This window comes from Cheilinus undulatus, linkage group 14, assembly GCF_018320785.1.
Source record: "Cheilinus undulatus linkage group 14, ASM1832078v1, whole genome shotgun sequence".
Lineage (NCBI taxonomy): Eukaryota > Metazoa > Chordata > Actinopteri > Labriformes > Labridae > Cheilinus > Cheilinus undulatus.
In genome coordinates this window covers 16803923-16821885 of record NC_054878.1, presented here as the reverse complement: position 1 = coordinate 16821885, position 17963 = coordinate 16803923, and the positions used below count along the sequence as shown (strand labels likewise).

General features: G+C 40.1%; 1 long non-coding RNA gene across 4 annotated transcripts in view; it reads left to right on the top strand.

Annotated features, from left to right (window-relative positions):
* Positions 1–16767, top strand: part of LOC121521703 — a 63618-nt gene extending 46851 nt beyond the window's left edge. For 3 of the 4 annotated variants that reach the window (XR_005992873.1, XR_005992874.1, XR_005992876.1), the window contains one exon: positions 16284–16767. This is a non-coding gene — a long non-coding RNA (uncharacterized LOC121521703). Of the gene's footprint in view, positions 1–12360; positions 12461–15711; positions 15859–16283 lie in introns of all 4 variants that reach the window. The other variant, XR_005992875.1, reaches the window with a different exon arrangement.
* The last annotated feature ends 1196 nt before the right edge of the window (positions 16768–17963 follow it).

The window sequence follows — 17963 nt, the reverse complement described above, 5'->3', positions numbered from 1 at the left end:
ATCCTGTACGAGTGTATTTAACGTGGTAAGTTTGTGACCAGAAATCTCTGTATGTGATTTTCCTGCAAAATGAGACATGTTAAATGAAGCGCCAGAGGGAAAACGGCCTATCCTAGCAGCACACAGTGTTCAGATCATCTCTAACAACCATGCTGGAAGGCCTTCCTTTACAAATTAAAATACACAAGAAACCATGAATGGATTCAGCTCATCTACTGATCCTTCATTGTAAATATTTTGTGAAGTCCTCCTCTGTCTTTAATGTTGGTTCGGAAAGACGGGAAAAGAGTAGCCAATTTGATGAAAAACAAAAAGGTGGAGTGTGATTATTTCCTGGTCACATTTTCCGTTTTTGTAAAACAGAGCAGTAATTTTAATCAGTTATAATTCTAAAATAGTTCTCAGCAGGATTTGTCTCTTAACCACATGGTCATTGTCACCTCTTAGCATGCTAAGAAGTCTCTCAGTATTTCTTTTTTTACATTTATGTCACTTATTTTTAGAGGTGGAAGAAGTACACGACTTATGGACTCAAGAAAAAGTAGAGTTACCCTGGTTAGAATTAACTTAAGTAAAAGTGCTGGTTTGATTTTCTTAGCCAGCTGCCACTGCGACCTGGCCCCAGATAAGCAGAAGAAAATGGATGGATGGATGGATGGATGGATGGACTACAGACTTGCACATCTGTATAGCTCCTCTGTTGTACATTTGTGCCATTGCACCTATTACGTACTTTTTGTGTCTTTAAATTTGATTGACTGAATAATGATAGAAATTAAATAAGAACCCTTTGATGAAAGAAATAAGATTTTTTTTAAGGAATTAAAAAATATATTGTGCTATCTTAAGTTTTTTGCAGTTTAACTGAGTTTTTCTTAATAGGACATGTGGGTTAAACCAACAACAACCCTACAGTGATGTTTCATTGATTCTGCTGCTGTGACAGGCGGAGGATTCAGTCCCCCAAACATTCAGCACATATCAGGCAGGGTCATGACTAGTGCAGACCTCTGTCTCTGACTGTACAGCCCAGAGCCAATAGAGGCCAACATGACTGCTGACACGCTCCTCTGGGAAGTGTTACCATGAAAGAAGTCTCCACAGCTCAAATGTCCAAACACTAGTCAGCCTCTCAAAGAGGCCTTGCTATTGCTGCTTAGTCACAGAAAAAGTTCACAAAGGGAATGGATGTGTTGGGTTTGCATCTCAGCAGCACTAATTTCTACCCGTGTTTCCTCTGGAGCTTGCCAGCCTCACTCCTGCTATCCCTCTTCTCCTTTCTCATGTGTACTTAGCCAGAAGCCTGCAGAGCTGTTGGAGCATCTTATCTGGAATTTCAGTGCAAGTGAAGCTTTTTTTTATAGAGAGTCTGTCTCTGTAAACTTTGATTGTTGTGCATTAGTAGCATATACAGAAAACAGGTGCTTTTACTGTGTTTTCATTGTGTTTGTCTGCTATAGGGGGTCAGGATCCACTTTGACTGGATTTTCAGATTTTGTCAGTCATGAACAGTCAACCCAGGAGAAGTGATTTATGAAAAATACGCAGATGTTTAAATGACTTCTCCCTTTGTGACTTTGTTTGTCATGTTGGTGCATTATTCCACTTCCAGAAATGTTGCAGGAGTTAAATTGTGATGCTCTGCTATGCTCCAGTGTAAATGGTCCAGCCCCAGCAGTCAGCACTGTTATGACCAAAGTCCTGAACTAATCCACTCCAAACGTTGGTGTCAGCTCTTTGTCATGGATATGAGATACCTCTGTACAGTGAGTGAATAATGTTGGAGGGAAAATGTGCTTTAGTACTGTCCTGGTCAGTTTCATACCAAAATTAGTTTGAGCTTTTGGCAGAGCAGGAGGAGATTCTTAATCTCTCCTTTTAAAAAACCCTAAGCACTGTTTGTTGAAGGCAGTGATACACAGATATGTGATATATGGGCTGATCTCTCTGCTGCCATTTTATCTGTCCCCTTCTCATAGAGAAAAGTCATCATTTCCATCATTTCCACATTTCTACTAAATTCTCTGTGTCCATCCATGCCTGGCCAAAGGGAAGAAAAGACACTCTGTCAGAGCTGAATTTCATTTCCTTACTCTACATACTTTTTTTTTTTTTTTTAAATGATGTGTTCATGGTGTGAAATTACTTTGCACACTTTTTTACAGTTGCTCACAGTATAGCAATATACCACTGCAGTAACCGCTGTTATTAAAAATGTGATGAGATTTAAATTGTGTGCGTGCATCTCTACAGCGGAGCAGATGATTGTGGAGTTTAACTCTCTCACTCTGGTGCTTAAACTAAAACTGCAGCTCCAACACTGAAGCAGCAGAAATCCAGGTCTGTCAGATTGTAACAGATGAACTAATCAGCCTATCAGGACGCAGCATGCACATTAACAGGTCTGATTACCAGCTGAGATCACACAGTAGTAAACTTACTCCTCATACAGTCTGTTATTTTCCTCCTGTGTGTAAAGAGAAACTCTGAAGCTAGAACATGATTAAACTTTGCTCTTACCTGCAGCCTGCTCGCTGTTATCTCATCATGTCCTGCAGTCGTGTTAATGACATTTGGTGAGATTAGTTTCTCTCCATGCCACTGTTACTGACCTGCTCTCTCTCTCTGTGTGTTTGTGTCTCTCCCTTTAAACCCAGAAACCTTATCTTTGTTTTTTTTTTTCCTTCAAAACAAGCTTTTCTCTCACAGCAGTACACCTCTTATTTCACCCAGACCTATTATCGAATCTCAGAGCAGATATTTAATTTGAACAGTGTGCTGGAACATTGTTTACTCCCACAGGAGCTGGCTAGGCTTATAACATTTTGGAAAGGCCTTAACAATTTTATCATTCAATCGTGATGTGTGTATAATCAGCGGTTACATTGCAGGACGGTAGTCATGTGACCTCATGATGTTTGATGCAAACCATGACAGTAAGTTTTCTCAATTCTAAACCGAAATTCTGCCAGATATCGCCTTCTGTAGTGGAAGAACTGAGCACTGCATGTAGCAGAGCTGCTGAAAGAAATCAATTCCATGATGTATTGCGATGCAGACGAGGAAGATTCTGCATCAATGTAGAGGAAGAGCATAGTTGATGCATACTGACATCGATTGTAGATTTTACCCCTGCAGCTGCACCTGCCATAAATAACCAATTGCTAAACAATTTCTCCAAGCTCCCACAGCCAATCACAGCTCTTTATCTCAATGCAGCGATGTATTTAAATATGACATGCTTCTCACTAATATCGATCCATATGGGGGTTTCTTGCTATGTGCTCCCTGGAAAGCATGCTGCTTGACGAACCCAGCGAGCATGTTTTGAGCAGAGCCTTCTCCCCCAATTAAAACTTTACATCTTTTTTACTCTCCTTCTGCTTTCCAACACAGCAGTGAGTCATGCTGGAAATGAAAGTGAAACTTAAGATTCAAGTCCTTAAGAAGATCTCTTACTGACCTATGTAGATGAACTGAGAAGAGAGCATCCTGAACCATCTTCTGATGTTCTTTTAGGAAAGAGATCCATGCCACGGTCAGCAGAGGAAAGTATGGCAGGAGCAGATAATGTTTTAACTGTTACAGAGGACATTGTGTTGCTTTTCATCATTTTCACAAGTTATTTAACCCTTGCAGGAGGTTGTGTGCATTTTACAGGCTTTTCATAATTCCATTATTAATTATTTTGGCTGTGTTCATGTATATGGCATGAATTTTGGCAAGATTGTGTATTCCTATTTGATCTTGTTATTTCCAGTTCAGCTCCCACAGTAAGTCTAAATTACACTATTTACAAGCGAGTTACTCTCAAGCTGTTAAGCGCAAAAAAGCACCATTGAGACCCATTGGTGTCATTTTGACTATATTTGGCATTTGGAGAAAAAACATGCTAAAAATGCAAAAAATAACGATGCATGAAAATCAGTGTTGCTCTTAATCATTGACATATCCAGGCTGTAATAATTCAACACAAAAAATTGCATGTAGTATGTTGAAAATAATGTATTTTGTTTTTTTTTTCCACTTAAAAACATCATGGCAAAAACCAGCGTTCAAGGGTTAAAATCTTTGAAAATTAATGAGTATTTGATATCAATAATTAGGTCAGCTGTAGGTGAAAAAAATTAGCTTAATGAAGGTAGAATAAAACATTAATGTTCCATACTTTTTATAGCTACCAAATGAAAAGCGCATTTTTTGCACCTAGCAGCTTGAGTGTGACTAATATGAAAACAATCCCTAAGGATTAAAAGTCCTCCCAGCTCTCCACACAAGGATTGCCTGTCAGGATAACAGAGTGAAACTTTATAATATCGGTGTTGTTGAGGAAAGAGGTTCAGACATTAATTGTTATGTAAATCTGTTCCCTCCCCTCTCCGTCATTGTGAGCAGCAGTAGGTAGGACTGCGACACATAGCCTACATCACTGCTCTGTGAATTAATGTTTTCCTGATGCCTTTATAAAGAATAATCAAGACTGCACAGTCTATAATCAAGGCTAAAGGAACATACATGTCATTTAAGATTGCATATAAAAAGGATTGAAAAATTATATAAGAAACAAGTTTGTTTATTTTGGTCATTAATTTGCAAAGAAAAGCTGAAGAAAAAATATATGTTTATAATTTATATGATAAAATCAAGAATTGAATCTGGCAATGAAAAATATTGGCATAACTTTTTACATTGTGTTTTGAGTCAATATGAAAATCCTCCATTTTCAGCCTAGATTTAAAATCCTCACAGAGCAATTTATTGTTCATTTCTCTTATTAAATCAAAGATTTGTAAGAGTGGAGGGGAAAAGGCTGTTTAATTTCAATTTGTAACATGTTTATTAAGACTGTGCTGAATACTTGTTAACTAAATATTAATGTAAAGACGAAAATTGAATGGAAAATTTAATTAATTTTCATAAGGAAAGGCACTGATTTTATCTGGTTTAGTTTGACTTTTAATTAAGAAGTTGTAATATTGCACAAAGAAAAAATATTGCAGTGTCAGTTTTCTCTTCATCGTTCAGCTCTATTATTGGACGTTAGTTTTTCACCGTGCCATTATTACTGATCCGCTCTGTGTGTGTTTCTCGAGTGCATATCTTACTTTCAGGCTCTTGGCTTTCCATCCACGTCCTCCCTGTCTTTGCATTTCTAAATCAGTCCTTCTCATATAAAAGCATGCCTGTAATACTGCTCAGAGCTGCTATTAAATCTTTCAGCAGTTAGTTGGTTTGATCAGTAAAAGCTGTTGCCTACATATTGTTTACCCCTTGGGGACCTGGATGTTAGAGACTCACCTCATTCTTGTTATTTCTACTAGAGTCAAGCAATGAAGTAATTTATAGTGAGGGAAAAAAATGAAAGTAGTCTGAATATTTGAGCTTAAGATTCTCAGGCTAATACTACAAGTATGAAATATTCAAAGGATGGATTCAAACACTCGCTGTTTTCCTCAGGTTTTTCCCAGTACCTCACAGAGACTAAGGCTGGCACAAAGACAGACACAAAGCTTTGAGCAAGTATTCTGTTTCTTAGAAATGTGGATAAAATCTATCATATCACAGAACTCTGAGGTCCCTGCTTTTCAAACTCACAGTGAGCGGATATACTACCTTCCACAGTGAGATAGTAAAACACAAACATAGACAGATGTCAGTGTTTGTTCAGTCAGAGAAAATAGCTGATATATAAGACTGCTGTCACTGCTGTGACAAGTTTGTATCAGTCCTGATGCATCTTGATTTCATCTTCCTCTGTTCAGCACACTGATTCTGACATGTGTGCAGTACTCAGAGGTTTGAGAAAAAGCAAAGATTGTACATTTAAACATCTTGCTGATGATTTAAGCTGATGTATAATTTATAGTGCTGATTTTCATAGCTGATACCTCAGCTGTTATGTTTGCCTTTGCTGATTATAAACGTGCTGATTATTTTCTTCAATGTTGAAGCAGACCTAAAAAAAAAAAAAAAAACCTCACCAATCACATGCAGCCAATGGCCCAAATAATGTAGTCTAGTCCATTCATTCAGGCTCACAGCTTTGATAAGATTACTTCTGTAATATGTGCTGATTCACACTTGATCTGTTTCTCACAGGTTCCATGACACGAGAGCATCTTTCAGACCAAAGAGAGAATCAGTAAAAAGCTTGTTTGGAGGCTTGAATTTTCAGTGTAATTTACTGTTGTGCTGAGATAAGGCTCACAGGTTCTGCTGGACCACAGATCTGTAGTTGCAGAGAAGTTAGTCACATCTATTAGCTGCTGGGCCACCTTTTCTGTTACTGACAAGTACAACTAATGCAGGGAGTTTCCAGCAAAAATTAGTGCCCAGGAAAATCAAACCCATTGTAGAGCGTCTTAATGAGATCATTAAATCCTGGCTTTTTAACTACACTTACTGAGTGTCGGTGATGTGTTGTGTCACTGTTGCTGTGATCTCTTTCCAATTTCCACTTTTTTTGTTTTTTGGGATCGATTTGGCAAACAAGGAGGCCAGGATCATTTGCTTTGAGACTCTGCTAGAGATGTGGACATGCAGAGTTTAAGTCATTCCTTGTTTTGCAGGGGATGGAATTTCAGGTGGTTGAACAAATGTGTGGTAGGGGAGAACAGGGTTGGTTGTCACACTTTTTACCCCAGTGTGAATTGCTCATCAAAACATCCTTCAGTAGTCATTCCTACATTAACTTGAAACTTAAGGTGTTTGCTTTAAATGTGTTTCCCTCTCATTTTCAACCTTATAGTAACAAAGAGGTAACTAACTATCAAAGACACTAACACATTATGTCACACTGTTATTTTAATGGGATATTTTTAGCAAAAAGGCAGAACTAAATTTGAAACTTTAATTATATTGACAAGTTGACAACGCATAACTTAATGCATCTTAACACAAAAGGGGCAAGGAGCATGAACATCTTTAGTCCAGCCTATAGGCCTATTGCAACTTAAAGAACAAAATAAATAGGCCTAACATTAATAACCTACTCAGCTAGGCTGCAGGCATTCACTATCACATGTGACAACCAACCCTAAAGAGAATGACGACCAAGCCAAGCGGGAATTTCTCACTAGGAAGAAGGCTAACAACTGTCTAACAACTAGTTCACTAGCTAACAAGAATCTAAACTATAGCTTTCCCTATATACTTTCTAAGCCTAACATGTTTTTAGTTATGAACCAATTTTGTAAAAGCTCAGAAGAAAAATACAGAGGAGCTGAACATTTTCAATTTGACATGGAAGACACTAACAGTTCTCTCACTTCAAGTTCAGCTGTCCTACTCCAGAGAAAACTATGTAGTTGAGCTCTGATCCCAATTCTGGAAATTTCCATACCAAATTTTGGGAGACAGCGCCCTCTGGTTTCAAAATATAATGAGTGTGACAACCAACCTGTGTGACAACCAACGCAGTTCTTCCCTGCTACTGCTTTTTGTAGCAATAGTCTTGCTGCATATTGAAATCCAAACAACTGCTAGGTGACACATTCAGTGCTGTTTTTCTTCTGAACAAATCATCTGTGTCTATCTTAAACTATCAAACACTCACTCACTGTCCTTAGCAGTTTGTTTACTTTTTCTCCTCTCAAAAAAGTGCTTGCACATAGGAGAGTTTTCTGGATGGGTGCAGGAGTGGGCTGTCTGCCCTGCGAGACAACACAGTTTTATCTTTCAGTTCTCTTTAACATGATACACTATGTTTTCTTTATAATGAAAAAAAAGATGTGTTTACATCTGTATCGGCTAAAATGAGTTGTGATATCGAAGAATCAGATATTGACAAAAATCCAATATGGAGTTCTGCTATGGAAAGAAATGACAGCAGGTCAGCCTCCACCTTTAGCTCTCCCTGGTATGACTTTTTAGTCATAGTCCACTCCAAAAACCCACAATCCCACTGGTTGCAGTTATGTTTACGATAATAAATTTCTTTATTGTTTTTTTTTTGTTTGTTTTTTTAACTGACTACAGTTCATTTAGCCATCCTTCAAAAGAATTCCTGTGGCTTGGTCACTAAACGTAGGTGCTAAGTCTCTGTATGCTCATGCCTCATGCTGTCGTTAGCGAGCACCTCTTTGCAGATTACATTCTGAGGTCATTAGCTAGCATCATCAGGCCCTGTCCAGGTAAATCTAAGCTATAAACAGTTATGGTTGGGCTTCCTCACTTTTTTCTATTCATTCAATAATCAGACTCCTCTCTAGCTCCAAAAAGTTAGAAAGTCATAGTGCTTCGCATAGAGTCGTCTAAATTGCAGAATGTATCAGTGGGAACAAGAATCATGTATTTGTGAAGTTTCTTATACAAAAAACAGTGGATGCACAGGAAAACAAAGAAATGAACACAAGCAACATATTTTTACACATTCACTTGTTTGCAGGCATCAAACACAACAGAGTTCAAGGAGCTAAGAAAAAACCTCTGTTTTCTTGTTCATACAGATAGGAATAAAATTAGGAATACCATGTGCTTTCCACATAATCGGTCAATATGCACAGATGTTGTTTATGGTACAAAATAACCTTTCCTCAGCCACCTTGACATTATTCATGTAATGCTCTGCTAATGATTTCTCTGGCTCCCTTTTCCTCTCCTGCCTGAGTTTTGTCAGGACAGAGAAACCATCTGCTGCCCAGTGATAATGGTCAGCCAGGGGACTGGAAATGTGGAGACTGGAAATAGAATTGAGAGAAATGTCAGGTGCTTTCCCTGAACCTGCAACACTGTCCTACGTTCCTCAGCGAGTCTGTCCTCTAAATAACTAGATTGCTATTTTTTTCTCAGTTATTGGTACACAGGTAGGAGTGCTAATGAGAGAGTATTATGAGGCAGGTGCAGGGTTTAAATGGTAGAGTCGATGCTGGAAGTTAATGAGGAGTTTTCTGTACAGAGGGGAAGGTGTAGAGGGACACCGTAAAGCTCACAGAGCAGAGGAGGAAAAATGCTCATTAAAACAGATAGCAGCTATAGAAAACAACCCCTCAGCTTGAAAACAGTCTGAATTTTCCCTCTAGGGCTCTCAGGTGGAATTGAACGCTGAGGGATTTCTTAACCAGTTCAGTTTTCTCTGGTCTGAAGTCGACAAATGGAGCTGGACTAAAGTAGCTGAAAGCATGTCTCTCTTCTCCACCCAGCTTCACTCTCTACCACAGCTGTACAAAAGTATCACCCAGCCATGCAATCTTCTGATCGGGGGTTCTGAAGAGCTCAGTAACTTCAAGCATAGTACTGTAATTGATGGCATATTTGCAACAAGACGGTTCATGAAATTTTGTCTCTACCACAGTCAACTTAAAGTGATATTAGAGAGTGGAAGAGTTTAGGAACATGCGAAATCACAGGGCAGGGTCAATGGCTGCTAATGTGCATAGTGCGTAAGAGTCTCCAAGCTCTGCTGATTCCATTGTGGAAGAATTCTGAACTTCAACTGGCATTAATGTAAGCACAAAATACATGAAGCCGGAGCTTCATGAATGCTGCTGAGCAGCTGCATGCAGGCCTCAAATCCTGCTTCTCTGTTTGGCAGTCGGATGGGCGAGTCTGTGTTTGGTGAATCCTGGGAGAACGTTACCTGCCTGACTGCATAGTGCCAACTGTGAGGTTTGGTGGAGGTACAGTGCTGTGAAAAAGTATTTGTCCCCTTTCTGATTCCTGACTTTTTTGCATATTTATCACACTTGAACGTTTGGGATCATCAAACCAATTTTTATATAAATATGAGTTAACTGTGATGAATCACAGTTCTTGAAAAGCTGAGTTCAATTTCACTGGCCACACCCAGGCCTGATTACCACCAGACTTGTTAAATCAAGAAATCACTAAAATCGAAGCTGTCAGACAAAGTGAAGTAGGCTACAAGAACTCAAAAAGAAAGGCATCATTCCACCATCCAAAGAAATTCAAGAACAAATGAGAAACAAAGTGATTAAAATCTATCAGTCTGGAAAAGGTTACAAAGCCATTTCCAAGGCTTTGGGACTCGAGCAAACCACTGTCAGAGCCATTATCCACAAATGGAGAAAACTGGGAACAGTGGGGAACCTTCCCAGGAGTGGTCGGCCAACCAAAATGACTCCAAGAGAGCAATGACGACTCATCCAGAAGGTCACAAAAGAACCCAGAACCACATCCAAAGACTTGCAGGCCTTACTGGCCTCATTTAAGGTCACCGTTCATGACTCAACCATAAGAAAGACACTGGGCAAAAATGGCATCATGGGAGAGTTCCAAGACCAAAACCACTGCTGACAAAAAAGGACACAAAGGCTTGTCTCACATTTGCCAACAAATATCTTGATCATCCCCAAGACTTTTCAAGAAATATTCTGTGGACTGACAAGACAAATGTTGAACTTTTTGGAAGGTTTGCGGCTTTTACATCTGGAGTAAAAATAACATAGCATTTGATAAAAGGAATATCATGCCAGCAGTCAAACATGGTGGTGGCAGTGTGATGGTCTGGGGCTGCTTTGCTGCTTCAGGACCCAGACCACTTGTTGTGATTAATGGAACAATGAATTCTGCTGTCTACCAGAAAATCCTGAAGCCCAAGGTCCAGCCATCATGCCTTTAAGCTCAAGCACTCTTGGGTTATGCAGCAGGACAACGACCCAAACATACCGTCAAGTCCACCTCTGAATGTCTCAAGAAAAAAATTGTCTTAGTACTGATCGCTCATTCATGAAACTTCCTTAACGTCAGATTCTTCGTCACTCAAAGCATTGAGCAAATCTCCCGACATGCCACAATAACAAACCTTTCTTTTATTTTCCCGTGGTATCCCTGTTGAAGCTTGATCTGTGTTGTCTGATTAGGCAGTGCAGCAATAGAGAGAAGGGGTTTCTATGGCCATGTTCATTGTTTATCTTCTGGAGTGAATACAACAGTTGGAAAGCCAATGCTTATTCACGGGGAAAATTTTACTTGCATGGCAGTTCTAGGTAAAAAATAACCATTTGTGAAATGTTGGGTTATGCAAACAATTTTAACAATACCTGGTTGATGTGCAACTGGAAGATGTGCTCTAGGAATCAGCTTTTAAAATGAATATTTATCAGACCTTTCTGTTATTTTTTTTAACTAAATAATAAATACTATTAAGCTATAGTATATCCATCTGAAGGCAGAGAGGCTCAACTTGATACAATCTCCATCAGAAATATAAAGTAGCACATAAATTCACAGTGAAGTGAGGATTTTAGATGGTATTTTTGTCACATTAAAGTCAATCTGAATTCTTTCAGGGTTTTGTCAGCACAGCTGCTGTGATGCATGATGGGAGTTTGATGAAGTGAACAGCAGGTTAAGGAGGATAATGGGCCCAAGGGATGGAAGGATCAGGCAGGAGGACTGAGGAGAGACCTGGTGACCAGGTCTTTCCTCTGAACTCTGAGGCAAGCGGGGGAATCAGGCTCCACTCTGCTTGTTGGACCAAAGTGAGAGAGGGAGAGAAGGATATTGTTCAGAGGTGCAGCAGTTATTGACCCTGTGTTTTCATCAGCCTGGACTCTCCTGATAACACTTCTTACTCTTCTATAGAGGAAAATATTACAGATGTGGGGTGAGGATGGGCTTAGTTTGGTGAGGCAACCGTGGCCTGACACCCAGTGTCAAAGAGCTTTTTAAAATCATATTTTACATTTGTACAAATGCGTCCGAAGGGGTTTTGTTCTATTCACTGTGAACAGCTTTTTTTTAAACTTCGACCCCATCATATAAAGGCTGGAATCAGCTCCCACGTAGTACTTGACATACTCCTTACTTAATCATCAAGCCTTACTTTAAGTCCTCAAGAAGTTGTTTGATGGCTGTCAGGGTTTGGTTTTAGGGGTTTTATTGGTTAAACCTTGATATTGGTGGATGCCTTGTTATAAACATTTGCTATCAGCAAACAACATGGCTTTGATATGGTATGAACAAATATCAGTAGCCAATGTTCATCTATGGTGTCAGATCAATGAAATGCTGCCACCTGGTATACCTAACTGCTGAACCAAGAGTTGTTTTTTTTTTGGCAGGGCAATGGCAGTCTTTTCTTGGACAAACTGATTTGTTTTCACAGTCAAACATGAGAGACAATGTTGGCACAGTGGGAGTCTGACACCAAAAGAAAAAAAACTGTATCAATATTGGCTTAATTTTCATTTCATACATAAATTTCTGCCCTCATTTTTACAATTAAATCATCTCTAATGGCTTTCTTTTTAGCCAAAAAATGAAATGTTGTACCTATTTCAAAGATTAAAAGGTAAGCTGCACTTTGTGGGGTCCAAATACCAGTATGTGTAGAGTGGTTTGGTTTTATTCCTGCATTTAATCAAATCAGTTATGTTGGTTTATCCTTTCCTTCTGCAGGTCTAAGGTGAATCTCCAGTTGACACCCAGAGCTCAGGGCTGCTGATGGCTCCATACCAAATTTTGGGATGATCCTGGCTGACTTGGCAGCATAGTTACTGTAAATACACAAAAATAAATAATCAAAATCCACTTGTCATAAATCAGATAAGCAGAAAATCCAAGAATTTTGAACAACGCAAGAACGCTATATGGTTAAATTCACCTTCACATGCCCTCCACTCATTTTCTCGTCCTTGTTAAAGTTATTTTGTCACTAACTGAAGCTGATTGAGTCTAAATGAATCTATCTGGAAACCTCTGAATGTCCTTCTGCTAACCTCCACCAGGTCTCATTTAGACATCGACCTTATTCTGTTCATGCCCCTTTAAAAAGAGCCAACATTTCTTTGCAGCACACACTGAGGAGTTCAGCCTCAGTGTTTTTGGCTCTTATTGTAATGAACTAACCCAGAATTGCTCTGCCCTACAGCTGCTCATTTCCTTCTTTGCTCTGCTGGCCTCTGCCTCCTGCTCATCACAGACGTGTCTAATTTAAGAGTAAAACTGACACACAGCGCAATGCAGAGGAAACTCAGCTAAAAAAATCCAGATGTTTGTAGACAGTTGTTCTGTCAGCAGTGGAACTTTTAAGGCCCTTCTTTTTTTTGTTTTTGTCTTGTGATGTTGCCCCCCCATCTGTCTGTCCACAGCCTCCTGCTGTGCGTGGAACATCAGGCTGAATCAGCCGTGAATCTCCAGAGTTTTCATTATTGTGTGTAAGGCTTCCCTGCCTTCCTCCCTCACACTGCAGCACAAGGAGAGTGAGATGTCAGCGACCAAGCATGCTGTCACATATGACACTCAAATTCCCAGTATAGTGTTGAATATTGATTTGTGTGGGTGGGTTATTCCAAACTGTGGGTGGTGTTTGCAGTGAGGCCAGCTCCTCTCCACACTTGACTGAGCTGTTTCCAGAAAGTTCTCTGCCAACTGTGCCAGAATTAATCAACTTTCTCTTTTCACAGAGACTTCACTGTTGTGTCTGTTCAACAAAGTTTGTCTTTGAAAAATAACTTTTATTCCAAAAAAAGTTTCCTTTTAGAAATAAATCAAATGTTTGATGCTTTATTTGAAGACAAGTGTGATTTTCCTAAGGGAATGTGTCACTTTTGAAAAACCTAATTCTGAGATAAAAACAGCAAAAATAACCTCTATAAAGTTCTAATGTGAAAGCAACGCAACTATATATTTTTATTCTATATATAAACACTAAATCTATGAATATCTGAAATGTTAGGTCACTGTGGTTGATTCAATGTGTTGATTTCTACTAAAGGAGAGATCTAGGGAAGGATACAAAAATTCTGCTCCACTAAAAGTTCCCAAGAACACAGTGGCCTCCATAATTCTGAAATGGAAGACATTTGGTACAACCAGGATTCTTCCAATAGCTGGTCACCGGGCAAAACTGAGAAATCAGGGGAGAGGTGGCCAATAGACTCGTGATCACTCTGACTGAGCTCCAGAGATCCTGTGTGGAGATGGGACAAAGTTCAAGAAGGACAAAAATCACTGATCCCTCCACTGATCTGGGCTTTATGGCAGACTGGCTAGATGGAAGACTCTCCTCAGAGCAAAGCACGTGGAAACCTGAATGGAGTTCGCAAAACAGCACCTGTAGGACTATCAGACTGTGAGAAACAAGATTCTCTGTCTTGATGAACCCAAGATTGAACACCACTCATCACCTGCCCAGTATCATCCCAACAGTGAAGCATGGTGGTGGCAGCATCATGCTGTGGGGGTGTTTTTCAGCAGCAAGGACTAGGGGATATACTCAGTGAAAACCAGTTCCACAGTGCTCGGAACCTCAGACTGGGTAGAAGATTCACCTTCCAACATGACAATTAGGGCTGGGAAGTTAATCGCAAATTAGATTAAATCGCAATATGGCTTGCTGCAATTTACAAATCGCAAAAGGTGCAATATTACTTTAACTTGGAATCTGTCATAATAGCAGTTTTATACAGTTACTTTTTGCAACAGCAGAGATTTTATGCACATTATGCAATAATTCAAGTGTCAGGGTTTTTTTTAATGGTTTACAAGAATCCTCCTTTTCATGTTTTATGTATTTTTGGTTTTAGTCAAAATGAGTGACATAAAAATAATAATCCTCTTCAATTAAGCAATGGGTATCAAATTTGCAGTATGAGCAGAAATAACTACTTCATTCTGTCTAATACTGATGAAGATACCCCATAGATCATACCCCAGCTGCAGTCAGCTTATAGCCAGCTCCACCTCCTCCACCCCAGCTGCCTCCTTTATAGCTTAAAGCTTGTTGCACCCTCATATTCAGATTCATGCTACTGTGGATAAATTGCTTCTAAAGTAATTTCTTTGTTTTCAGTGCACATTGTCATTTATGCATCTCTTCATATGTTCCTCGCCATGCACTCCCTGGAAAGTCAAAGCATGCTGCTTGACTAAAGCAGGGAGCATATTTGGAGCAGAGCCTTCTCTGCCAAGTTAAAATGTTTATTCATTTTCCAACAAAATGGTTACATGCGTGAGGAGTGTTCCTGACTGATTGTAGGTTATGATATAGGATGATGTATTGCTTGAATTTGTTGAAAAATGCAAAAATTGAAGAACGTTATAAGAATTTCATATTAAATCGCTATACTGAAAAAAAAAAATTGCAATTAGAATATTTTTGCAAATCATTCAGCCCTAATGACAATGACCCTAAGCAAACAGCCAAGACAACACAGGAGTAGCTTACGGACAACTATGTCAATGTCCTGGAGTGGCCCAGCCAGAACCCCTGAATTGAACCCTGACAAAAAATTCTGGAGACCTGGAAATGGCTTTCCGCTGACAGTCTCCATCTAACCTGACTGAGCTTGAGAGGATTTGCAAAGAATTCCTCAGTCCAAGTGTGCAAAGCATGTGTCATATTCAAAAAGACTTGAGGCTGAAATTGCTGCACAAGGTGCTTCCACCATTGAGTTAAGGGTCTTTATATTAAGGTCAATGTGATATTTCAGGTTTTTTCCTCTTACACATTTGCAGATATTTCTAAAATTCTGTATCACTTTGTCATGATAGGATACTGAATGTAGATTAATGAGAGAATACTCACACATTCATATACAAGTGTTACTCTCTCTTGTTTGAATTATTCTTGATGAAAATGAGACAAAAGTGGAATACAATGGAACTGTTTTGGTGAAGATTATCTCATTGATGAGTGAAATACAGCCCCTCCTCAGGACTCCTATTTATCCATCCTCTTTCCTTCCTGCTGTTTCCCTTTTTCTCCATCCTTCTCTTCATCCTCCTCTGCATGAACTGTATCAGCAGAGCTTGTGGGCAATTTTGGTGTTTTGACCCTGGAAGGGGGAGCTGGAGATGAAGGAGTAGGAGAGGATGAGAAGAGGAGGGAGGCAGCGCTCAGACCCAATACAACTTTTCCTTCACCAGTACAGCCTCAGCATCGAACGCCTCAGGGTACAGAAATGATTGACTCAGAGTGTCTGAATAAACAGACTCCCAACACTGATGATAAGGTCGATTGCAGCATGTGCGCTCTGAATTTTAGAATAAATAAACACTTGTTGAACTTACAGCAAAAATAGTCTCATAATGTTGCTATAATATTGACCCTAGGCACAGATCTCAGCATCGGTTCATGTTTGTGAGTAGAATATAAAATGTTGTGCCAATAACAAATGATGCTAAAGAAGAAGCTGCAGATTGTCTTCTGATGTCATTTCTGTCTCCATTTCATTGGCTTATATCAGCCCTTAGTTTTGGCTCTACGCTTATAAGACACCCTAAATTCTTCTTCAGTATTATTAACTCCACTCAAAATGTTTATTGAAAGCTGATAAATCTCTTACTTTTTGCCGTCCTTTTTGTTTTATTCTCTACAGGATCAGCCCGGGCTGCGCCAGTATCAGCAGTAAGCTGGTCAGGCCTCCTGCCCCACACCTTGCCCTTCCCCCAGCCACACCTGCTCACTCATGATGACCCACTTCCAGGTGACGCCGCAATCTAAGCAGCATCTGACCTTGATGGATCTGAGCATGCCCAGACAGTCTCTGTGGTGATTTAAACCCGCACAGCACGACTGGCAATGGACCTTTACCCTCTCATCCTAGCCTAATCCAGACTCCTGTCCTGCAGCAGAAGCACAGAGTCCACGCTCACCTGCAGACAGTCAGGGCAGTCCTGACCGGCTGCAGATGCTGTAGACAGTTGGGATGGAGAAGTACAAGTTCAGCAACCTAGGACATTCAAAAGCTATCCATGGTTGGTCTCAGTGGATCCTCCTACTTCCCAGGTGGATTTTTATTTTATTTTTAACTCTTTAAGCGCCAGAGTCGCAAATTGCGACAAGCAATATTGCTGAATTAAACAGGCTATAGCTGCAAATATGGTGCCTAATGTTGATACTACTTTACACCAGGAGATGGCAGACATGAGTAACTTCAAGCTGAGCAGCATTTGTGGGCGTGTTTCTATTCAGAGCTTTGGAGTATATAGAGTTTGAAAGACACATCCACGGTCGAGGAGACGAGGAAGTGGTAGTAGTGGTTGTAGTCGGAGCATAACAGAGAAAGAGAGCGAATTGTAGCAAGAATTCTCACAATGCTGGGAGGTCTGTTCACTGTTGATGAAGTACTTTGTCAAGTATTGGCTGACTCACATTCCGAAGAGGAATATTCACCCTCTGACGATGAGGTTCAGTCGTCCGGTGAGACCAAAACTGACGGTACGTCTGTGAGCAGCAACAGTGAGTCTGTGCGCCATGGCAGTCCACAAGCAGCACATACCGAAGCCAATGCTTTGCCTCACTGTAGTCTGGATGGGAGTAATTGGCAAATGCCGAGAAGGGGACGTGGTGGGGGTAGCAGGGGTGGTCAAAACACAGCGAATAGTGATGGGGGTAAGGGGAATGAAAATAAAAGCCGAGGTAGCAGCAGATGTGGTAGAAGCTGTGGGAGAAAACGCACAGCCAATTGTGGTGGAGGCAGCAGGGGTGTTCACGGTCGCACCGTAAATTACGATGATGATGGCTGGGTTTGCTTGAGAGACGAGGAAGAGTATCGCAAGTTGATCAGACATTTTGATGAGCCTGTTGTGTATTGTGGAGACAGGGATCTAACAAATTCTGAGCCCACTGATTTCCTGTCTCTTTTTTTGGATGGTGAATTCTGGAGCCTCATCATGAATGAAACAAACAGATATGCTCACCAGTTCTTAGAGACTCGAAAACCAAAACCAACCTCCAGATTCCATGACTGGTATGATGTTACTGTCCCTGAAATGAAAGCTTTCATGTCACTTCATTTGTGCATGGGGCTTGTGGAAAAGTCTGAGATTGAGGACTATTGGGCAGGGTTTTGGCCAACTTACACACCTGGCTTTGGCAAAGTGATGTCTAGGAACAGATTTCAGATTATCCTTTCTTTCCTCCACTTTGTAAATAATGATGAATGTGTTGAGAGGGGTCAGCCAGGTCATGATAGACTGTTCAAAGTGCGTCCCATTATTGATTTGATAATTCCTCGTTTTTCAGCAGTCTATGGTCCACTCAAGGAACTTTCCTT